General features: G+C 31.7%; 1 protein-coding gene across 1 annotated transcript in view; it reads left to right on the forward strand.

The window, feature by feature from the left end:
• Nucleotides 1-237: 237 nt before the first annotated feature.
• Nucleotides 238-26,695, forward strand: part of LOC111000083 (discoidin domain-containing receptor 2-like) — a 123,003-nt gene continuing 96,545 nt past the window's right edge. Inside the window, exon 1 of the mRNA XM_022269425.2 lies at nucleotides 238-401. The gene's annotated coding sequence lies outside the window, so the exon portion shown is untranslated. The remainder of the gene's footprint in view (nucleotides 402-26,695) is intronic.

A 26,695-nucleotide genomic window follows, 5' to 3' on the forward strand; every position in this document is an offset into this window, starting at 1 on the left:
TTCTCATTTTATAACATAAATAGTTCTTTAACTACAATGTTAGGCGTTATTGCATGCTAGATAGAAGTCTATACCAATTTTAAATACTGTAACAAAAAAATTCTATCGATACCGACACACTATTATTAGATTCACTATGAAGCAACAGGGTGTCGGACGCCTGCGCGTTTCCACCCCATCGGCTTATAAAAGGGCTGGCGGGTCCGTTTGGACCTCATATCCTCGCTAGTAATCTTTCAGAGCAGTGCCACTATAAGCTCTGGAAACCTAGATTCAATGACGTAGCATGTCACCTGGGGCCAAATTTTTGTTAGACTGAGTGCTGTGGTTGTTCGCGAAAATGACTTTGTAATTATTAACGCTATGTATCGAGTTCCTGTGAAGAGGGGTTGAGTAGAAAGGTAAGTTTTAGATAAGAACATTTTTCAGGTGGTCGCTGGCGATGGTTAATCAACAGAATTCAAGGTAAGTCAAGGAAATAATCGTGTACATATTTTCTAGCGACTTTTATGTTTTTTGCAAATGCGACAGTGTTTTTTTTATACAGTTTTTAAATATTTTTTTTTATTTTTGTAACATTAAATTATTGTTAAAGTAGAAAATTTTGCCGGAAAATATTCAAGTAGATTATGATATCATATTTGTACACGATTATTTTTATCCAATTAATTTTTAGTATTTCAGCAGTCTGGGGGCCTACGTTATTTTTTTTAAAGACCGGCGTTCATTGCAATTTTTCTACTCGTATGAGCTTGCGCTTCAAGAATTATGCGTTTTAGAAATATTTATAACAGAGTTTGAAATTAAATTCCATTCCGTATTTTCAAAAATAAATCATATTTTAAACTTTAAAGGGATTTTATTAGCTTAAACTTTTATTTTTAAGCTGCCAACCTGGCTTGCTGTGCCAAATTTGCTGTAAAAAAATGATTTCTTTACATTTCAAAGACCACTTGTTTTCTCAAAGTATAGCTTTAGGCTACCGCTAAAGATAATTTAATTTGTAACAGTACTATTTTAAAAACTACAAGTACTATTTAAAAATGACAAATAATTAAAGCTAAAAAAAGTAAATCAAATAAAACTACAATTAATGAGATTACCCGCTGTCACCTGCAATGAGCCGATTTTACCTTAAAGTTTGAACTTGTTTCAATGAGAGTTTGTAATCGGACCACCCTTGCTTTGTGAGAAGTAAACTAAAGCTCTAGAGAGCTTTTGAAAATTTTATGGTAGACAATTAAACATTTTGTTTTCATTCCATAAAATATGTAAATTTTAAAATTGACGATGACGATGCCTTTTACTTCTATTCCTACTATATCAGAATATGATCAGTTTTAGTCTCCCTTAAGATGAGTTTTTAGTAGAAGTATAGAAAGACAAAAAAAATATTTATCTAGAAGACGATTTTGAAAACTGAAACTGCAACCAACTTTTCTTAGAATAATTAAAGTAGTCTTGAACTTAGACTCTTTCTTTAAATTGGTTTACTTTGTCACACGAAATGAGAGTCAAGTACTTCAGGTAAAATAATTACAATAAAGATATTCGCGTTTAGATTCGCGCTCACTCCTAAAAACTCTATAGGTCTTTTTTTATAAATATGATGTTTGCATATAAATTAAGTCAAACGTAAGTATAAAAGCAAATAGGAAAATTTCACTTTTCCCGCATTGCGTATGCTTCGTACAGATACCGAGGGAATAAAATGACTTACATCCGCATGCTATTGTAATATTATGTGAGATGAATATTGCCGTTTTAAATAAAGTTAACGGAGTTTAAAGAACAGTTTCCATTTTATGAGTATTCGAAAGGATGGAATTTTAGCTACAGTCTTTTAGATGATAATTTAAAGTAAAACACGTTGATTAGATGCGTCTGAGATGTTCTTTTGTTTTGTTTGTTTATATGAAATTTGAAAGTAAATATGTTTTAAAGTTTATATATTTTAAAAAACTCGTCATAAGAAGATATTGTTAATAATCTAGAGAAAATTAAAAGTCATATTTAAACATTATAAAATACTAGCGGGTCCGACAGACGGTTTTTAATGAAAAGTATTCTCGAAAAGACGTTTGGGAGTTTAAATACAAATATATACACTGAGGTTTTATATATACACCAGTTCATTTGCTGTTTAGATAAATTACCTATTTATCGACAGCCCCACTATCAAGAGTGCCAAACAAACGCAACCAAAAAAATCACACAATCAATTTAAAACATATAACAGCGGTAGAAGACGAGTTCTGAGACATACACACGTATAGTAGAATTATATTATATATATAGATATCGCATTAGCAGTTGATTATTAAATATAAAAAATGCCAAAATCCCCTTAAGTGCAAAAGCTAATCAATGTTGGTGATTTCTTGTTTGGTTTGCGCACGCAAAAGTCACTTTTTGAAGAGATATGTCCCATCGCGTCGTAACTAAGTCACTCGGTTTTGAATTTTCGTTTATAATTTTAAAAGGTTAATATTTCTTTAAATTAGGATTCTCCTAAAATTGTTCTTATAAAGAATTCAAATAAAGTACTCGACGTGAAAATACCGTACATTGTAAGCACCTTTGAAAAATGTGTACATGTAACAGGAGAATGCACTTTAAAAAGTTCAATAGTTAGCAATTTTTTGAGAGAAAACTCCATTCTTTCACCCCAGTGAGACCAAGTATAAAAATTCAATTCCAAAAGATTTTTACTAAAGTATTGAAAATACCGCTCGAATTTAGTTTGGAAACAAATAAACGGATTTCTTGGTCGCCTTCTTTTTTATACATAAAAGCGTCGAGTGATTTATTATCCATGGAAATGCGTCCCACCGCTGATCGACTGAACATTCCAATTTATTTTATGACTTAACGCCTTCTCATTTTGTCTTCTATTAACCATGTAAGGAGATTTTCTGTATATAATTATTTTTTTCAATATTACCCCGGTTTACTGATTTGTCTTAGAAGCACGAAGATTGTATTGTCTTTTAATAACATAGCTTTTTCACATTTAAAGAAAACTCTTTTTTTACTGGATTGAAGCTATGTATTATTGTAAACTTATTTAACATAATTTTAAATTCATCCGACGTTTCGCGCGCTTTACAGCGTGTGTGTTCACGGTGCCTGAAGGTAAAAAAACGTAATAAAACAAACAAACACACAAAATGTTTATTCTTGACTTCAATTATACAACTATGCGATTATTATTTATTTAATTACACATAGTGCGAATATTTTAGGTTACACTTTGGCCGTAGGATTTATTCATTGTAAATAAAGAGGCAAAAATTTCAGTGACGTAAATCGCGATTTTTCGGATGTGTTCGTGTAAAATAGAAAAATGTTCATATTCCGTAGAGCATTTCGTCGGTCGTGTGTTCATTCTCTACTCTAATGCCACTTTATTGAATTTTGCTGTAAAAGCATTCGTGTTCAAAGATAAAAATTTTACTGTTTTGTAAATAAATACGGTTTGATGTCGTTGTTTGTATGCCAGTACTAAACTTGCAAAGGATAATTAGTTTGAAAAATAAATCAAATCATATTTCATTAGTTTATTCTTTTATACTTTACGCAAACTTGCGTTTTTACTAGCAACTGATGTAGTCGTAACTTTATGTATGTAAGTGATGATATTTTTAAAACAATAATTTTAAAAAAATTACCGCCGACATCCTTAGCTACACGTTAACCTTTTTAACAATGGGACTGCTATACCCACCTTATTATTAAAAACTAAATAATAGCGCTCTTTTAACTAAAATACTTTATTGTCTCTTTCTGTCAAATGGAAAACGCTGTGTATCAAAAGAGACAGTTAAAATATATAGAAACTGGACGTTTTATTGAAAACGTTTATTTTATTTCACACATCGAAACATGATCGATTGTGTCATAAACCAAACTTTATATAAGTGTATGGATATTGAATGGAATAGTAAAATGTAATAAACGGAAAATTTAGTAGTTACAAATGAAATATACGATATTAAAGTAAGCAATATTATTAATAACAACGCTGTTTTATAACGATTACTTGGGCTAGAAAAATACAATACAATTCTTTGTTTTACGTTCTGCTTCGATGGACCGTAATATTTTGAAGTAAAATGTGAAACATTGAATTTATCATATTGGCTTTCAGTTCGTCTTATTTCAAAGTGTATGATATGAAAAATAATATTGAACTGAATATGTATATTTAACTTTCTGATGAGTGTTTTATCTATAAATACCATATAGTTACTATGTTATAAATAATTAAATATGTTTTATGTACAATCCGTTTTCGAGGGTCTGGGTTCAATTTCATGAGAAACAGTAGTAGGTATTACAAATTAAATACGACAATACATTTTTGAAAATTGAAATTGAATTGATGGATAAAAAATAAGAAATAATTTGTAGATGATCTACACATTTAAAACTTAAACAATTAATTAACATTAAATTTAATTATAAAACATTGTAAAGGAAAATGAAAAAAAATCTTCGTAGTTATTTTCTACCCTGTTGAAGTTGAATACTTTTAGAAAAGCTATCGAAAGGAAAGGCAAGAAGAATGATGATGCAAACGGTAGCAGCTGCCAAAGCTCGGACGGGGTTAAGTAAATAAGCTTTTGTTACACTCATTGTGTGGGGAATACATCACAGTCGATAAGAAATAACCCTGCGTTTGGTTTTGAATGTGTAATATTGTTTAGTTTATTCTATTATATATATATATATATATATATATATATATATATATAATAGTATATTATATAACATAAGCAAATATACGTGTCTCGTGTTCCGTTAAGTATGTATTAGTCTAGGCTAGTTATAATTCTTGTTCAGTATTTTGATGTCAAATCTTTATAAAATCGTTTTTCTTCCGTAAATGCTTTTTTAATAACGATTGTTCCTTACGTTTTAACCTTAAACTTAATTTTATATAGCATACTATCAGTGGCCGAGAAACTAGGCAGCAGGAGAGTGCCAAATCTCCCCTTTCCTAAAAAAGTACTTTATTTGCTTAAACTAGGTCTGGTGATTGTCCCGTCCAGGCCTGGGTGTCATGTTCTTAATCTTACTTTTAACTTCTATCAGTAATAAATAGTGACGGTCACAGTTTATTTTTTACAAAGCTTACACAAATAACGATTAAATGACGTGAGTAAGAATATTATTAACTTTATTTCAATAACTGAAAACTTAAAAAAAACAACAAAACATTTGTACACATATCGGATATAATCTAAAATATACAAGAAATTTTTGTTATTTTAAAAGCATTATAAATAGAATTCATGATTTGAAAATAGCAACAGTTCACATGAAAGGAAATATTTAAATAAGCTGACACTAATGGCATGCCTGTAACTAGGATAAGCTATCATATTCTTTCATGTGGAAGAGATGTCGGCCTGGGCTTGTGGTTTATGCGCACTCACAAAACGTACCTATATGAATCCCGTGGATCTAATAGATATATATTTTTATAAGCATTGTGAACGCAAATATCACGTGAAATTTATAATAATTTTAAAATTCAATTAACCCAAAGTTTAAGATGTGTCAGACATATAAGGCTTATCAACTGTCACTGTAGAATTTCCGATTCAATTTGACTAAGGCCCATTAGGCTTAAGAAGAGAGCGTCCCAAATTTTTAAAGGCCGGCAACGCACTGGCGTACCCTCTGGCATTTAGCTTTTCTATGGGTTTGTCTGTTAAATGTTACAAAAACAGATGGAATTTGAAACCATTCACTTGATTATTGTTACTATATTATGTTGTACTCATGAGCCCGAAAACCGTAAATAACAGTATTTATGTTTTAACTGGGCTCCCAAATCGAAATCATTGCCCAAACTAACATAAAATACTATTACTCAACTTGATGGTTTAAACTGGGGCATGTGGCAGACACATTTCTGAGTCTTAACATTATTGAAACCAAGCGATAAGGTAAATTGTGAATAGACTTGATTTTTCTGTCCGTCACTTTTATAAAAGCTCTTTATGCTGCGCCATTTATCTTGGATAAATGGTAGATAGTTAAAATCTATAATCTTTTTAGTGGTTTTCGATAAGCAGTAATTGACAGATGAAAATGGATATTGTTTTCTTTTAGTTTTCTTTCAACCTTCCGCCAATAAATTTTAAATTATTTTATTTGTGAGAAGTTTATAGGAATTCTGGTAACTATCAGTACGGTATTGACACAAGTTTGAACAAAAGTCGGAATGAACGTGAATTTAAAGCGCGCGGCAAGCGGAATTCCTGTGGGCCGTTACCCGCGGAATAAAAAAGTAAATGGCACATAAACCGTATCAATATTGACTGTGTCTCGAGCTGCGTACATCACGGTTATATTGGTCATATTTCACACACTATGACATTTTGCCATACACTCTAATTCACGCAGGTATTTTCCTCTACCACGTACTACACATTTATTAATAAGCAACATTTTTAAATAAATGTTTCGCCTTTGTAACTCCTATAGATAGGACGTTTATATTTAAAATATGTTTTATTATAAATATTCAAGATTCTATATTATTTATTTTCATATCGTCTTTGGTTGGGGTACTATACGTTTAAATTATAAAGCCACTAATGAGAGGTGTTCCTCCCGTTGGCTGCTCATTTAATGTCAATTACAAGAGTTTTATTACAAATTTAAATGCTACAATTAATCTCAACTATCATTTATAGACTTCAGTTTAACGTTTTGGAGCGAAAAACTACGAGGTAAAGGCATATTCGTATTTTATAAGATAATCGTATCGGATACAGTCTATCAAAGAATAAAAACCTCAAACTTCACAATAAATAATCTAATGTACATTTTGTTGAGACAGTTATGGAGTACCTTAAAAAATAAAATAATTTAGGCAAAGAAAGAAAATTAAGAACTACTAGCGGATCCGACAGACGTTGTCCTGTCTACACGTCTTTAATTTCAAAATTTCAATTTTTAATAAGCCATTTTGATGAAAATTATTATTCAAATGTTATGACAATATCTAACGATCCAGCACATGGTCACACACGATATAACACAATGATAACAAAACTTTTTTTAAATTTCGGGACAGACTTAAATTAAAATTCGAATATTATTTAAAATTTGACACTGCGATGGTAGCGCCGTCTGTCGGATCCAATGTAAAACATTCCAAAATCAACAACAACTAATAAATTGAAAATTAATTAAAAAAACATTGTCCAGCGGACAAAATTGTGAATCTAAACCATTCCCAGATAAAACAAAATAAGATGTTTAAACACACACAAAAAATTTCGTCTAAATCGGTCCAGTCGTTTAGGAGGAGTTCAGTCACATACACACGCACACAAGAAATATATATATTTAGATTACCAACTGTGGTAATAAAGGCCATGATTCTATTTGTATTTTGATACAAAATACATCTGGTTTTCTCTACGAGAGTACGCAACGCATTCGGAGAAAAGTCTTATGCGTGACACCATTAGGCAATATTAAAATTAGAAAATTAAGAAGAAATGTAAAAGTCATCTGTGATTTAAAACATTGTTAAAAATCGACGGCATGAAACTAAGCATGTAAAGAAAGTATAGTAAGAAACAATTCTGTGGCTCAAAAGCGAGCTGTAATATGCCGTATGAACAGCTGATATAGTTTCTACTTAATATTTCTGTCCGTACTTCTGTGTGTACTTCTCTTTTGTCAAACATTTTAAAATAAAACTGCAATATCTACCTATACTTAAATGTAGTTGAGTTATTTACTATTTGCTGTTTTCAGGTAAATCATGTAACCTGCAAGATTTGGTCACTCTTCAAAGTTATTACATATATAAATAACATACACAGTACGTAGAACGTATCTAATGTTTTTGCATTATTAATGAAATCGAAATGGGCTTTATAGCCGGCGTATCCGCTGCGTTGAGCAAATCTGTATTGCTTACTATCTCGGTAGCTGCTTGTAATTTTAAATTATTGATTTGTTAATAAAAAAAATAAAATGTGTTAGGTTGGTTTTGGTATTCTACTAAATACAATATAAATAGTAAAATTCTTTATAGTATTACAAGTATCAAATGAAAAGGCGTTTCGAAAAATTAAATTATTCAAATTTAAAATAATAATAGAGATTACAGAAAAAAAACAGTCAACATATAAGGAATAATCTTAAAAGACGGAAAAGTTATAATTGAAAATCGCTTGATAATAAACACTTTTATGTTATATTTCAGTAGAATTTGATATTTAAAACTAAACTTTTGTCGTATCAAGTATCTATAAAAGATTCAAACAGTCTTTGACTCGTTAAAAGCAATCCCATTTAATTTGTTTCAATTATAAAATAGACACCCTTTGAAATTTTACGTCGCTAGAATTCTCTTTCATTAAGGTACTTTTAATTTTGTTTTCGATTAGAGTAAACGCTTTTGTTTCTTTGCAGAAAGAAGAGTTACCATTATTTTGAACGATTTGTTCTTTTCACCAGATTCAACACGTTTAATACTTCTACAGTATTTATATTTACAAAAAAGCTCGGTAAATATAAAACAACTAATTTAATTGCGAGGCATTATGGTATAATTTTGCAATAAATAAAATATATATGAAAAAGTGAGTCAACATTAAGTCAACTTATTATACTGGACCTTTTTTAGAAAATTAAAAAATATACATACAATTCCGCCACATATAGTCTCTGTATAATTTCGTCGTTTTCACAGCGCAAGCAACAAAAGTTGTCAAAAAAATCTCTCCCTTTATTGCAACATTTTACATTCATACTCATTATAATTGTATGTTATATAGCCTAACTTAATAAATGAACTATCTAAAATACATTTGCATAGTAAAAATAATTAAAATTTAATAAAAAGTAAATTATAACAAATTTAGAAAGTTTGGTCCCTGTGGCATTATTATACCTAAAAAATATTTATAAGAGTAATCACTACACTATAGGATAGGTTCAATATGGAACATGGGAATGAAAAATATAACAGATAGGTGTCGCTATTGTTTATGTTATGTATAATTTTATGTCTAAGTGCCAGAAAACAAAAAACACACATTAAACGCGTCTAAATGTCAGATGTTATACAAGCTATGTAAAGCATGTAAAACGTCTGGAAAGTTTTAACGTTTTAAATTAAATTTAAATAATTTTCAAATTTGATACGTGAAAACTTTATAATTTCAATACTAAAAACGTTTTTCTACGTAAACGTAACGTAACGTACTTTCCAATAACACAGACAATATTAAGGTAAAAGTATGGTTCTATAGATAACTGCTGGTTATGCACTTCTTGCACTCATCATTTTTATTAATTTTTTCTTTTCTTACTAAGGTTCCTGGAAGAGATCGCTTGTTAGCGATAAGGCCGCCCGTTGCATCCCTTGTAATTTTTTATGTATTGTGTCATTTGTGTTTCTTTGCAACGAAGTGTGATTAAATAAATATTACTGCTTCTGTTGGATGGATTTTTTTTTCTTTACACCAAGCCGAACAGTCTAGTGCATGGCATATCATCGAATTTTGGTTCGACATTCATACATACAGTGTGGTTTTCCGAAGATCCTTTCCCTGTCCGAGCATAAAATGCATATACTAAAAAAATACGGTAGATATCGATTAAATTGCAGCCGAATAATAAAAAAGGCGGTTAAAGCTATTGATTCGCCCGTGGCTAATAGAAGCATTAGCACCTCACTCAAAATAAATTATTCATTACTACTAAAACTGTGGGTTTATTCCTCCTGCCTGAGATGTAGTCTGATAGTTTAATTGTTCTCTTTATTGATCCGTCTTGTTTGAATTGTTAAACAGATAATTTATATATAATGTATGTTTCTACATAATATACATTACACAGGGAGTATGTATACAAAGTTCCTACATGACAGTTAGTGAGTTTTTTTAGACAAAGTACATATGTTTGAAAAATTTGTAGTTTGGGATAGTGAGTAGTGTCAGAACCCGAAGTCGAACTTTAGTGGGAGATCGGATGCTTGCTAGAATGCCAAGTTCACCATCATTCTTGCAGCGGATGCTGGAGCAGTAGAAGAATGCCTAGACTCACTCTCTTTAGTCGGCAGCTCATGTCTGAGCGTCGTGGTCAGCAACGAAGTATCTAGAGTGGACTATGTGCTTCTATCGGTTTCTGTCCAGCGCTTGCCTTTTGACACTGTATAGCTTTGAAGACGATGAGTCTTTCACCTGATCGGTCCATCTGGTTGGTGAACGGCCACGTGATCTTCTGTGTTGCCAACCACGGTCAGTTTTCTCCAAGTTCTCATCGCCTTTGCGCATTTGCGCATTGCATGCCTAGACTTAAAGTACATAAAGTATCAACTTCTAAAATAGGATAAAACTTATTTTATTAATACTGTTAAGTTAAATAACTTAACACAAGTTTAAGTCTGCTTTTATAATTTAATTTGCAAATGTTTAAAGAATAAAGTAAATAACAGTTTTAACTAAGTAGGCGTAACATCAAGGACTGAAACCCTTTTACTGCAAAATACTGTACTGATATCGTTTAATGTTCTTCAAAGAGTTGTTTTAGGCCCTACTTTGCATAACGATCTAGGGAGAGGCGGCGAATATTATGCTTAAATAAATATCATTCGTGTTAAAATATTTTTACACGTAATGGTTTTAGGATGGTGTGAAAAAGTAAATTATGGCCGTTTAAGATGACATTAATGATCGAAGGGAAATAGGCTGGAGTGAAAAGTCCTGAGCGTGCACAAAAGAATGAATGGGGTGCAGCCGTTCACCTTAAAGATCTTTGATTCTCAATAGTCTTTTAGCGAGTGAAAAATTGCTCACGTTTAAAAACGTATCCAAGTTATTTTTTCATCCCGTCCCCAATAGTACATTGTGGTTGTTTCTTATAGTATTTAGTTTCTCAAAATCATGTTAAATGCATTGAATAATATAGTGAACTGGGCAGGTCGAGCCAATTAAAATTTACTATGAAGTCAAAAAGAAAAATAAAGTTCTTATTAATAAAATACGTTGTGTTACAATTTTTCCTTAACAGACCGGTTGATCCATAAAATTCACGTTGTGGGGACATTGAAACGCAACCCGCTGCACGGGTTAGCTCAAAATGGCTACCAGAATTTGAATTTTTATCGGTTATAAGAGTACCCTCGCAAGTATTTGTAAAGATTATCCGGTGAAATAAACAAGTGACACGTTGTACCGTGACTGTGGGGGTACGATAAGAACGGGTCGTGAGGACGAATATGTTAGTGATTTGCCTCTATTTCTCTGAACAACGGGTGTCAACGAAACGTTTTTATTCTAAATTTAAATTAATATTTTAAAATTATGTTGACCTCAATACATATAAACTCATTTCAAGGAACTATGTATTCATTTATATAGATGCATGTGTGGGTTTATTTCCTTGAATAGATAAAAAGTTAGCGCTGTAATAGTCTTAACCCTGTGGGGTCACCGAAATGTGTTTCGGTGAGGCAAGACATGCTGTGTCTAAGACATCACGTCGATTTTTGGGTAGAACCCATGCTGGTTTAGTAAAATTAGATTTAGTATTGTCTTTTATCAACATAACTTTTACACGTTTCATTTTAAAATTAGGTTTAAATAATTATATGTTTACAATAATACATAACTTCAATCCGTTAAAAAAGTGTTTTTCTTTAAAATTTAGATTTTTTCACCGTAAGACCGAGTGTTAAATGCGAACGTAGAAAGGGTACTTTATGGAATATTAAAATTTCTTACAAACCTGGATACTGGGGGATAAAGTTAACTTTTTATAAAATACTAAAATTCCCAACTTTACCAAAAATTTAACATACATTTTGTAAGTGAATGCTTTAAAGGATATTCCACGTAACTGCACTATATTGTACTTTGAAATAATATTACCCATACAGTTTAATACAGGAAAACTTTGTCAAGTTTCTGTAAGTATTTTCTGGTACTTGTCCCTCGGGAGCCGTAAGGTTTACTGGTTACAATATTATCCTTTTAGAGTGCGAAAGGGTTAAAGTTTTTTATTTATAGTCTTTTGAGTGGAATAAATTTCTGAAGTCTAAACTAAGGTGAAGGGGAACGAGCGAACGAACGAACCTTACGAGCAAAGCCCTCAGCCCTGAGTCAGGCTGCCAAACTTGCAAATGTAGCTACGTATGAACTTAGATAAATAAAATAAATCAGTGGCACTACAACCTCTTTAGGTCTTTGCCTCAAATTTCTGAATCTGTTTCATGATCAATTTTTAAATCTAATAGGCAAGTAGGTGATCAGCCTCCAGTGCCTGACTCACGTCGACGACTTTTTGGGTCTAAGACATGTCGGTTTCCTCACGATGTTTTCCTTCACCGTTCGAGCAAATGTTAAATGCGCACATAGAAAGAAAGTCTATTGGTGCACCACCGGGGATCGAACCTACGACCTCAGGAATGAGAGTCGCACGCTGGAGCCGCTAGGCCAACACTGCTCTTGTTCATGAACTTAAATGGTGTTTAATAAAAATACCTCTCAAAATGACAAAAAAAGTTCACTGACTTTCGTTTAGTCAATGGATATGTAGCCGGTTAATTCAGTCCTAGACCAAAAATCAAAACTTTTTTCGTACCACAGACTCATTACTTCGCTAAAGAAACCCTTTAAAAACTTATAGTGACGAAACATTTTTTTTTGGAATAGAGAGGAAATCCAATAAACTCATTTTGTAGTGTTTGACATTGAAAAGGCTAACTGAGATACAGGCCAGTATTTTCTTAAATGCTTAGTCAAAAGTTGATCACGTTGATGGTGAAGATAATTCGAGTGTCAATGTAGACTCTTCGCGAAGGAAGATTGCATTATCCAAATACTGTCTATATCTGATATGGTTTGTAATATTATGATAAGGGAATAGATGATGGTAATTTAAACCCAACTATTATTATTATTATTATTTACGTTTTAGCCTTTTGGCAGAAGCCTTTCCAATATAACTTTGGCGGTGCGTCCATTACTGTAGCACTGATTAAACCCGTACATTGTAATTTTAATTTGAAACTAGAAAGTACTACTATTTATCCATAAACCAGTCAACCAAAATAACTTAACACATTTTAATATGCTTGTAAGTAACCATGACCCATTGGCTTCTGATACTATATTGCCTATTTTAATAGATAAGTAATAATACATGTTTTCCTTAAATTTACAACCAACGATTTATAAAAAAATAAACATATTATTTCCATTAGTGCCCCACTCCAATAAATCGTATAATATCATTGTGATTCCGTCCTCTAAAAGACAATTCAAATATCAGCTCGCTGCATTTGCAAGAGCAAAAGTGCTTAAGCAAGATACAAATGGGCCAAAGTGGAGTAAATTTTAAATGCAAATCCTAGAGTATTTCATTTACATAGCTATAAGGCTAATAATTGCATCAAATTTACACTTTTCATGACAATTTTCTGGTTAATATTTTCTTCCTATTAACAAGAATGGGATTAGGAAAGCTTTTTAGTTTTTAAATTCCGGGATTTGTTGCTCGGGTAATTGTTCCATTAGCAATAAGCGCATTACCGACTTAATGTAAATCAATTAGCACCTTACCCTAATTATATGAACTGAATTAATGCTCGTTTTAATCTTACAAGTGGTTACCTTGTATACCTTTGAAGGTCCATTAAAGGGTTTTAAAAGATTAGTCGAGAACCCTCGACACGGTATTGTTTTTACTCTTCACTGTACATTCTTTATGTATCTAATGTACCGGTAACACTTGTGTATAATATCAGGTATCTACGTATAGATAAGAAGAAAATTAATGTCTGTATTTTGAATTATTATTACGAAAATATCGGTTATACTGATGATTTCGTCAAGTAATAAAAATTAAACTTTATATGAATGTAAAATAAGAAGTAATTTCCGTCAACATTTTGCACCTTATTTTTCTTGTTAAATTAATGAACGTATCTCAACTTATAAGATAAACGAACATAAGCCAACACGTTAACGTCAGGCCTTTGTACCAGTATCATTTTATGAAAACTTAAGAGCTTTCCACATAGACATATCAGTCCTCATAATTAAAAATTAATGCAATTCTTAATTGGACGATGTTTAAACCGCTTTGCTCACCAAATCTGCTCCCTGTCTATGGCGTGCATCGATTGTATGCGGGCGAGACAAAGGGACCAAGCATCCCATTATGATAATGCATTGCGATATAATATCGCGTCCGATCGATGCCGCAGTAATGGACGTACCGACAAAGGTATATTGGAAAACATGAGGCTGCTGTTATAATCTTTTGTTTAGTGTTGAAGGAAAGGATTAATGTGCGCTTGGTACAGGCGTCTGGTCCAGGGTACTGAGGGCACCACGTATTTTTTTTTCATAGCATTTTAAAACCGCAAAATGACGTGATGAATCTGTGTAAATCAAACAAAGAGAAAAACATGTCTAGATTAATAATTTTACATTTAACTTTTTAAACTTTTTAATTGTATTTTTTTAAATAATATTTTTTTAAATATATTTATAAATAATATAGACCTAAATGGTGTATAACATAATATTTATTTGACTAAAACTTTTTTAACGAATTTACCTTTTTTAACCTATTTTATTATTTTGCTCTGGCAAGGGAAAACGTTCCAAGTTCTTTTTATAAAATAAATAAGGCATTTTAGTGGTCTGAAATACGAAAAAAGCTTCTTTTCAATGGTGTTTGTTAGTCTTAAGGTATTTGAGTGTTAAGTAGAGGCAATTCAATTAAACTTGCATACTATTATCTCGAGTCGGGAGCGACCGAGACGCTATCGAGTTCATACATAATATTCTTAAAACAAAAAGGAATTTTCAGCGCATTTTCGAAAACTATGTGGTAAAACTAACTCGAGAGAAAATTACACAAAATATTTCCCAAGCGGAGTTAAGTAAGTGACTCGTAATAGAAAGTTCACTGCAAGCTCTTAAGTATTACTTAAGCGTCAATTAGGACGAGAACAGTGGCAGTTAAACCCGCGTTGCATTAAATATTAAGAAAACTAATACTTACATCTCTGATTTTAACTTTTCTTAAAGAGCTTAAATTTTGTATATATATATTTATATTAAATGGTAAATATTAACTCAGTAGTAATCTTATAAATCTTGTCACATAACACAAATAATAAACATTATGACTAAATTTTTAAATGGATTTCGTAACAAGGAAATATATTTGGAAAATATTTCTTGACCCTTAACCATAACCCTTTTTCTTTAAACATAAAAACGGCAACATACAAACTAATTAATAATTCATGTAATATGTATTAAACAGTTAAATATAACTTCGACTATTGAATTTGAGGTAACCACGATGTGGTCATTTTGATAGCCCCTATTTAATCGGCGCAATGATATTTTGTATTTCGTGCTTAAATACGCTGTCAGATTTTCAATTATACATAATTTATGCCACACTGATAATCCCAGTCAATATGTTGTTGTTTTATTATTTAATGGTACTTAAATTATTGACTTTTTTAGTATATTAGGACGGCGCAGCCACGGCGACACCAGCAGTATATGCAACAAAAAAAACCCTTTACCACGACCTGCAAATGTTCATATTATGCCTTTTCTGAGGCTGAGAAAGGCTGTTTCAGTGGGTAGAGCCTCGATGCCCCTTTTACAAGCTGGGGGCTCTTAATATAGACCCCAACAAGTCTCGTGCCAGTAGGACTTTACTTTGATTTTCAAGTATGCGTAAGGTGCGACATGGGCAGCTCTGAAGTTACGTAAGTTCTTCTAATGTTTATAGCGATGGCTAGTATATAAAATAATTTCTTACATAAATAAAAATGTTAAGATATAAAACTGCTGCACCCTAGGTAATGTATTTTATTCAACGTAAGTACATATCTTTTCGAAGATCTCGCTTTAGAAGTTTCACTCGTCCACCGTTTCTATCTAGTTCGTATTTTAAAAATTTATTCAAAGCGAACGGGCTCAACTTCCCAAGTTTATTGTCTATGTACCGAAAATATCATATCTAACTCAAACGATTTCACAGTCAAGGCGTTCAAAGACTGGAGGGACCATTTATAGCTTTGATCTCAAGCCTTCGAGACGTCAATAGCAGAACTCTATTGCAATGTAACTTTACTAGGGAATGAGTTGTGAAGTTTGAAATAAGATAATGATTGATTAAAAAGGTTTGACAACTTTCGAAAATTTGCTATCGAAATACTGCTAAAAGGCAACGTATCGAGCTAAGAATATTGCTTTATTTTTTTAAATATCTTTCAGATTTATCTGTCATTCACAATTCAGTTAGTTCAGTCAGATTAAAGATCACAAAAAGTGTGTGTGTGTAGACGTATTTTTTAGTTTAGTTTTTCCGCTGGAGATGAATCCAACAAAATCAAAATCATTCTTTAAATTGTGCAACTAAATCTATATACATATTATATTGCATATAGACGTTCTACACATAACCCTATAATATTTTAGGTAAAAAGCGTATAAGCAAAACGGACAACACATAAATGTTATATTCTCCAAGCATCAATTAAGGTTGATCGAAAAACAATTTTATCCGAAATTTTGTAAGCAAAATGTCCCTTCAATTTATATGTAAAATGTTATACTTAGAACATGCTATTTTAAATACAAAGAAAAACCGTTAAGCATTTGTGATATTTGAGAATATGGTAGATCACTTTATATACTTTAAGAGTCAGTAATAAATCTGTAACATGATATCAAGGCAATTGCGTATTAATTAAATTAAAAGGCCGGCAGCACGCTTGCGAACCTTCTGGCAGTGCGAGTGGGTGGTATCACTTAACACCAGTTGAGCCACCTGCCCGTATCCCTCCTGTAACATAAAAAAAACATGATGTTTCTAATTACAAAGGAATTTAATTTCTCTATTATATTGGCCGTAGCCCAAGCACTGTAGCTGAGTAGTGAGCAAATTTTACTAGGGTATTGTAAAATTTTAAATTAAAGATCACAGTCCTGGAGCACTTTTCAAATAACGAAATTTAGTAACAGAAACCCTCGCTCTAAAGTTTATTACAAATCGAGAAAACCTCATACAAACGATAGCGTATCGTGCCGACATTGTGTGCGCCCAATAACTGTATTGCAGAGCCTGTCTCACGCTATTTCAGTAGGTCGAATCGATGTGTATCGGTTGGAATGGTCGAAAGTACATTAAAAATCACTCTTGAGAGGTCTATTCAGTCGTAAGAGGCTGAATACGGTATGCGCTTGTAAGTTTTGAAGGGTAAAAGGAAATTTACATTAGTCACTCGTGTTGCCCCAGATTTGCGTAATTATTATACTTTGCGAGGTCGAATATATTTTAATGATGTCGATTTTGTTGGTTCCTATATATTTTATGATGTGTCAAACAAATGTTTAGTATTTGTAATTTGGTTAAAAATGTTCGGATGAGATTTTGTATACAAATAAAACTTATTTGAAAAAAGAACACCGCGGAAATCAAAGACTGATCTATTTGCTTGATAAATGTTTTTCATTGGTTAATCATGATCACGATGTTGATAATTAACCGAAACTGACGTTTTATTGTTAAATACAGAACAACAATTTATGTTAGATTGCGTAGTTCGAATCTTAGAAGAGCTAAATCGCTTGAATAAACCTAGCTTCCAGTTAGCAAATCCCTACAGATTGAGTGTTGAAATGGCCGCAATGGTCAGTTTGCAAACCCACAAAACGTGTTATGTGAACGGAACTGTTGTCTAGGCGCATATCTACTAATGTCTGCGCGAATTTAATTTACATTTGAACAAAGTCATTGCAACCGAAGCAAATGTTTCAATTGTTTTCAACTTGAGCCTTAGAAAGACTGTTCATAAAATAAGCATAAATCTAAATTTAATCCAAAAAAGGTTTCGTAAATGAGTAACGCGGGTCATTTTTCAACGGCCTTAAGACCGTTACGTTACTGAGACCACTTTTCTACTTTTTTGTTTTAAACTCCGGTAATTATGACCAAGCACATTTTGTGAATTAAAAACTGTTCTGACTTGTGAAAAATGCATTCATCGTATTGCGTTCTTTGTATACATTATTCAATATTACATACAATATATTTTCAAAGGTTAATATTATACTTAATAGATTATAATTATTTATATAATTTATTTAGACCCGAAATTATTTTATATTATTTAAGAAAATTATGTAAATCAGGTTTCATTGTTGTCCTTAACATTCTTTCTCATATTTTTTAACCACAACTTGATATCTTCGAAAATCACATCAATAAATGATAAAACTTTCAAAATAATAAAATGTCTAGGAATAACTGTATGTGGAATATATAGTATGGAAGTCGACAAAAAGTTCAATTAGTATTCTTAACTATAGACTACTATCAGATCCCACAGACGCTGTCATGTATGATATTTCAAGCGATTAGGATATTAAATAAAGTATGAAAGTACCGACTGCAGCGCCATCTGCTGAGCTGATTTATGAACCTAAACCATCCTGGGCTCCACCCAAACGCCTGCTGAAAAACATTGAAATCGGTCCAACCGTTTTTCAAACAACGTGACGCGCAATTTATAAATAATAACAACGATAACACAGATTATGACTTCATAGATGATGGCAAATCGATTTTTGACATATGCTTCATACATTTGGCGAATATATTGACTGACCTTTCCGTCTCCCAGGAGAAATTTACGAGCGCAATAAAACTACATAAGTAAATATTTAACGAATGTCTATCAATCATGCTTTGAGTCTGTAGAGTTTTTAACTTTTGTAGTTATTCCGGCATAACATTAGAAATCTCTACTAGCACAAAGGATGTGTCTAACCAAAGTATTTTTGTATGCCAAATACAAGCTAGAGAAATTTCATAAAATTCAAATAAAGAAATGGTATTCTACAACATAGGTATGTTCTAGAATGTCGTGTTATTCATGTACCGTCATTGTATTGTTTCTAGTTTCTATGGCAGTAATTGATAGCGGTGTGTAGAATGCACGGCATTGAGATTCCACTCTCGTTGTCGTCACGAAACAGGTTGGCCATAGGCGACTGAACGTATGGCAATTTGGTTCATTGTTCAAAATTCAAATGCTTTTAGTTGGGCACAAACTATGTGTATCGATCGGAGTCTGCCTGAATTTTCATACTATTTCATACATATTAATTTTTCTATGGCGAACATGTACCTATTTCCGTCCGCACTTTGCTGTTTCCGAATGCTAGGTTTTATTGATTATTTAACACATAAAAATTATTTAAGATTACTGAGAAAAATTATTAATTTAGTTCGTTATGTTTAGCAAACAATTAAATGTTCACTATATATTTTAAATAGATTAGCTTTAGATTTTTTTATATGATGTAAAGTGATACCGCCGCCAATGGACACTTACATTGCCAGAAGGCTCGCAAGTGCGTTGCCAGCCTTAAAATTTTGAAACTCTTTTCTTGAAGGATCCTAAGTCAAATTGGTTCAGAAATACTTCGATGGGCAGCACATTGTGGCAATCATGATAATATATTGGGGCAATTATATGTAAATTGCACCGTTCTCCAAATATGTATATACTAGAGAAATATTTTAGCTTGTATATTTTTATATATGTAATACGTTTTTAGTGACAGCCCAAATTATTAATTGAAAGTAGTAAAAGGTTTCCTTGACTAGTGTGCGTTGAAAATAAATGACAGGTCTATGGCGTGTTCAATTGAGAACTGTCCCTTGGAGACAATGTCACGTCTCCGGCGTAATTTCCGCTAGAACTCAAGAGCATCCTGCTAATATTTGACGACATTCAGCCCAAGTGGATACTACTGTTGAACGTAAGCTAACTTTGAACTGTGGAAATAGATCTATGTTTTCGGTATTTAATTTTCAACTAAAAAAACCTTATATATATTTAAAGTCTAGTAGGCTTTTGTGCTTAACTTAGCTGACTTAATTATCTATATTATATATATTCAAATAAATTAAAACTTTTAATGAACTGTTAATAGTTAGCAAATTCTTCGAATTACCCGTATGGTATGTGTTATATCAATTTATTAATGATTTGTATAAGTTTTATCTATGAGGCACTTTCGTGAATGTAGGCATTTCAAAATATAAATTAATGACAGTTTATAAACATTCCCATTTAAATTTTTACAAACGGAATTCTCTTCATTAAAATTCTTTGGAAAAATTAATGCAGCATGATAATAAGAAGGCTATTTCACAGAAAATTGTCTCAACTTCAAACACGAATAATAAAAAGCGGCCAGGCGCGTATTCTCATAAATTAGCAAGGTTTATGTTTTTGTATAATTAAAGAGTCTAAAGTTATGGAGCAATTTTATCTGTAATTTGTTTCTAAATTAAACCAATATAAAACATTACAAGCGTGTTTAAGTATGTTTAACCACTTCTGTGGTTTCTAAATGCCGTGCATGGAGTTTGTATTAAAGAAACTAATATGACAAACGCCGTTGACTTTTTGGGTGTTTAACCAGTTTCTTGACGATGTTTTCCTTCCCTGTTCTAGCGAATGTTAAATGCAGAAAGACAGAAAGTCCATTGGTGCACAGCCAAACCTACAACTTCAGAGCTGAAAGTCCCACGCTGAAGGGCAACACTGCTCTTTGCTCGACAGCAGAAATCGAAATTTAGTTGAGACCAAGGATTGAGCGTGACATTATTTAACCTCGTTTTGTATATAAATACTAAAATGTACCAGGTACATAAATTGAAAATCCTTGTTTATTGGTTGAATCGATATTTTGCGAAACGACACTTTGACACGAAATCATGTTGAGCAAAATAATGTTCATAGTCTAAATTGTGCAATGAAACCCCGGTACAAATAGGCCACTTTATCACGAATATTTAGTGGTACATCACTATTTTTTGTCACCAGCCCCGACAGTTTTATTACTTGTTTAAATTCAACCTCAAACGAATGGACCTTTCCGCTAATTTATTTTTGTACAAATGTAACCCTGATAGACAGCAATTCAGAAGATTTCACCAATAAACCCTCGTTTGTATGAAAAAAATCTAAAAAACGATTAAATACTGCAAGACTACCTTCAGCTACGACGTGTAATCTCCATTGAGACGGGCCATGGCCCATGTGCGCACGGGATGTGCGTGTGTGTACTAAGATACCCATACACAGAGCTTATATAATGGCTACTGTCACGTGTAATTACTTCGAAAGCTCTTGAAATTTTAAGCTATACTATGCAAAAACACGACAGATATTATTATTTCAACAACTTTCATCACATGTAGAAAGAATATATGGCAAAATAAATTTGGTTTGTCAATGGTATAATGCGAGATTAAATAACTTATTTAAATTATCAGTGCCGAGAGTTATTATAATTGAACTATAACTGAATTTGAACTGCCGTTATGTGGTATTATATTCAAACCGGCATTGAATTTAATTTAAATGTGTGTACGCCTAGAGCCTTTATTGGTGTGCTATATATAAATTTTTATTTTTATATGATTTTAATTCGTTCAGTTAATCATAATTATAAAACTTGAGCTATATTATTACGTAAATATATTTATATTACAAATGTTATTGGTATTTTATAAATTATCTTAAAAATCTAGTAGTCTTGGATTCAATTCTGGATTTTGACTCCAATTGCAAGATTGGAGAATCCTTTGACAAGTTATTTTACCATATTTTTTCCTCGTCCTTGTCTTCTTTATTTATGGAAACCTTTCTACCAAGGAATTTAAGCGAAATATTTTTATAAAACTAGAAAGATAGCTCACCTTGTGACACGCACACTTCCAGAGCACAAGCGAGCTTCCCTTGTGCTTTTGTAAAAAGTTCAAAAATAAAACAACACTTGCGAGAACACATAAAAAGTTCGTAGCGTATCATTGCCGTCTAATACTATTTTAACAAGCTATTTTTATTCAAATGGAACACTCTAAAATTATTAAAACATACGAACATTTTGTTGATATAGCAATATTTAAGGACGTTAATATATATTTAATGTGAAAATCATAAAGCAATTTATAGTATTGATGTTGATATTAATTATCCGTATTTGACAAGTTATAATTGGCATATCAAGCTTTTATAACAGTCATTAAATACTGATATAGCATTCATTTAATATTTAAATAAAAATATTATCAAAGATATGGAAAACTGGGATGAAATAAATGTTTCTTACTTTATTCGTTTCTTTAATTCGTTAATCGACATCACAATTAAATACTACTATTACTATTGAAAAAATATTTAAAGATTTAATAATAAGAATTTTTCGCACCTTATCAAATTTTTTTTCACAGTAGTTGCCTGGATGAGATCCCTCGAAACCATGAGGCTGCCAGTTGCCCTCCTTTTTATTTAATTTTTTTAATTGTGTAAATAAAATCACTAATCACAACTTAATTGTATACCAATAATTAATCCAAAAGGTAGATACTTTTCTATAAAAGTAATATAATAATAATTTATTTCAAGAATATCGTCCAAAAATGTTATGGTGGTACAATCGTAAGCTCGCATATTCTCGCACACATAATGGCGTCCAGATTGGCCTTAAAAGGAATTTTACATTATTAGTCATATAAATTAGTCAAGACTAAAAAATACAATTATAGTGTTAAATAAACACATATACTTTAATAGACAATTGGTGATCACCTTTTTGTGTCTGCATGCCGTCGATTATAATAATTATCCGATCGTCTCCATATTAATTGCGCAGATAGAATGAAAATCCATCTAATCAGACCTGATGGTCCAATACCATAGTCAACACTACACCCAATTATAAACATAGTAAATCAATCAAAATAATTACTCCTACGAAAGCTCATAGTCATATTACATATACTTAGGTAGATTCCTATTGGGGAGGGCTGGGAATATAGCAGGCTGGATGGCATTTTGAATGAATAATTGCGGCACAGATTTGACGTGAGGTATTTTTATTGCCTCTCTGCATGAGCAATATCCGAATTCTATATTTCTGTATAAAACCTTTTTGCATAATATAATGATTTTATGAAACCATTATGTTGGGAACGTTGTATAACATTTATATAGAGTTTAATATGTATGTGCTATAATTGATAATTAATTTAGAAAAATTCAATCATGGTTAAATGCGATATAATATTTAACTATGGTTAATGGTGTAAAATCCAGGATTCGAATCCTAAATAGAAAGAGAAAGAGAAAGCATATATAAGTGTATTCAGAGCATATATATACACAAATACCTTAAATATTTTATCCGCTATTGCAATTTAATTTATTTCTTCCTCAAATAGCGTTTCATATTTAAAACTTTCAAGTTACACCATTAGCTTCGAATCGCATAAGCAATAATGTTACCAATACTTGACGTCGTATAATCCAACAAAAGGCAGGAATATATTCAGATTGACAGGAGTTTTGCCTATCAATAGCAAATCATTTTGTAGGATAAGTGAAGCGTGTGGCACTCTACTCAAATTCGAGTGAGGATGCTTCTTTAGAAGGTATGATAAATGTAGAAGGAAACGCCGTATTTCCCTTCGAGTTTTTATCCTATTTCACCTTATTTTGTGTGAATTCCTTTGTCGCTTTCACGATGGGGACAATTAGCCAAGTTTGTAAAAAATTCAACGGATTTTCAAAGTAAGTCAGTCATAAATAACGTAGTTCACTATTTTTTATATCATATATGTAGTTATAGGTTTCAATAATTCGTATATTAATCTTGACTTGTAATGCGATTTAGGCAAATACAATATATTTATTATATAACTATCATAAATTATAATAACTTTAAAAAAGCAGTAACTAAGGTTAGTTTATAGGTATATGTATTTTATGTTTTAAATATGTAGTACTCGCAAAACAAACTTATTTTATATATAACAAATTACATAGGAATTAAAAAAAGACGTCTGATATTCATACACTTTGCCTCATAATAAGCAGTTTATGCACGCGCTAATTTCGTGAAAAAAGGCGTTTGTCGAGGTAATGCCGAGTTAAAAAAAAGATTATAGCGGACCATCCTCATAGACAATATCTCATAGCTCATAGGCACCGCAAATTATTTGAAATGCCACTCGATTTAAAATCGGTTTAATGGGTTAGACGGATCTATTAGATCTGAGTGTTGCATGTATAGACTAAGTACTTAATTTTTTTTCGCACACATATGTTAATGTATGGTTATTTAATTACACGACAAGCTTGCGGTGCCTTTACTCTTTACTTAAAAAAATAACGTTTAAGTAATTAAGACCATATAATAATTAAAACTATCTTTAATTAATGATATATAGTATGATTTTGTTATTTATTTTATTTACTTTATTTTATAGTATTGATTAAATAGCATTTAATTACATGGCTCATTTAAGTCGCTGTGCCAGACACAGAAATCCGATCACCTACTTGTCTAGAAAATAAACCTGATCAAAGAAACGCATCTGATTGTAGCGGTGGAATGTTATAATTATGAAACGTCTGTAGGCATAGAGAAGTGCATATTGTATATAACCAACACTAATAATGCATCACCTCCAATAACGGAATAATTTCGTTAACATTGATGTTCGCATAATTAACGATAGACATGCGTTGTTTTGAATAACTAAATCACTCGTTATGAGGGGCTACGATGAATTTGTTATTTATGGAATGCCCGCTAAATGGTTATTAGGTACAATATAACGAAAGGGCTTCAAAACATCCGACTAATTTATGTTACCTCCAACAGAAATAACTTCAATAATTTCACAACGGAAGTATGGAACATATTCAAACGGGACAAATACATTAATAAAGTTATAAACGCCATAATGTTCTGAGCTCTTGCCATTTTAGTTCTAAACACCATAGGCACAGAGTTGAAACTTCTCCGAGTTTAAGTACGAAACGCTGTCGAACCTTTGTCATTTTAATCATACTTCCGATCTTCCAAAGTAAGGTTATTGAAATATGTTCAATTTCCTATATTCGAAAAGACTTTAGAATATTAAATGTTAAAATAGTTTATACTTGACATCTGATGAAAACATTTATGCGGGATGAATTAAAGACCGATAGAACGCGTATTTTTAAGTTTGATGTTTTGTATCCTATGTGCTAATAACTATCGCTCGCTGCAGTTTCACTTCACTAGTGAGTTTATTGGTAAACATCTTGTGTGCGGGAAACTTTTAGAACACCATTATTACCTTCTCTGGCTTATATAGCACAAAGTTTTAACATTAAATCATACTCGTACGCCAGTTGCAGCGATAAATCACAATAGCATAGCAATAAGCTCTTCTGAATATTACTGATTGTGTATTGTTTGAATATAACATTTTAACCACTAATTAATGAGATTAAAAAATGGTAAGGTTATAAAACTTGTATCAATTTCACTGCCTTATAAATTTCTATGAAAACTGATTGGTCGTGTCATGTCATGAACCAACCTGCTTTAAGGTTGGTATTATTATTTACCTATCGCTACCTACGCTGGTTTTTTATCATAACAATTCAATAATATCATATGTTGTCATTATTTATTCATTTTGCCTAGTTATTTCTCTCAGTTTATAAAACAGAGTGATAATATAGTATTGTCTTTTATTAACATAACTTATACACATTTAAAGAAACACACTGTTTTAACGGATTAAAGTTATGTATTATTAATAATAATGATTATTAGTAAACTTATAATTATTTAAACAATTTTAAATTTAACCGACGTTTCGCGTGCTTCACAGCATGCGTCACTGGTGATAATATTCTTTTGCCTTTGAATTGACTTTAAACGCATAAGGTAACGTAAAATCCGAAAAATCCAGATTTTATTATGCAAAAGTATTCCCGATAGAAATAATGAAAAATATTATTCTTGTAATGTAATTATCACAATAATTGATTAGGAAGTATGTTACAAGCTTGGTATATATATATATAAGATATTGATGTATTTTTGGATTATGTTTGAATCGGATTAGGATTTACAGAAATCATAATTTGTGGAATAATACGTAGTGCGACACTTAAAAAAGCCAGCCGTAGTAATAAAAAGAATCATGAATGTAATATTTGCAGTTTATTCCGCACAAGAATGTCGCATTGAGTGATTTATGAGCTACCAGACCGCGTGTTCTCAACTGGTTCTAGCCCAATAATATATTGTCCGCAAAGTTTCCCCGTAAAGTCTGGGGTCTTTCGATTTACTTTGATTGATGGGAAATTTCGTGCTTTGTTTTGTGATCTACTGATCGAGACTTATGAGGTATACTGAGCAGTCTCATGGTCAGCATGTGTGTCATTATATATATATATATATTTAAAATAGCCGTCTTCGAGTTTTGCGCTCAGCAACATATTTTGGGAAGCATTTTCATTTATATAGCAAGTAGTAAGGGCTACGACCATGTGCTTTTTGCAATATATATGGTGTATATAAATTAAAAACGACTTCATATTAATAAATGTATATATACTTATTATTTTAGACATCTTCAAAGACACCATCTCACAAAGAACGAGATCTCTGAAGATTACCCCTACATAATCCTACTACGAACATTGTCTACATTATTAATCTGGTAGTTTTCCTTCATTAGCGAATTACATACTAATTTATTATTTACGGTGTCTATACACTTGCATTAATCTTTTAGTAGTGAGATA

Source organism: Pieris rapae, chromosome Z, assembly GCF_905147795.1.
Source record: "Pieris rapae chromosome Z, ilPieRapa1.1, whole genome shotgun sequence".
NCBI lineage: Eukaryota > Metazoa > Arthropoda > Insecta > Lepidoptera > Pieridae > Pieris > Pieris rapae.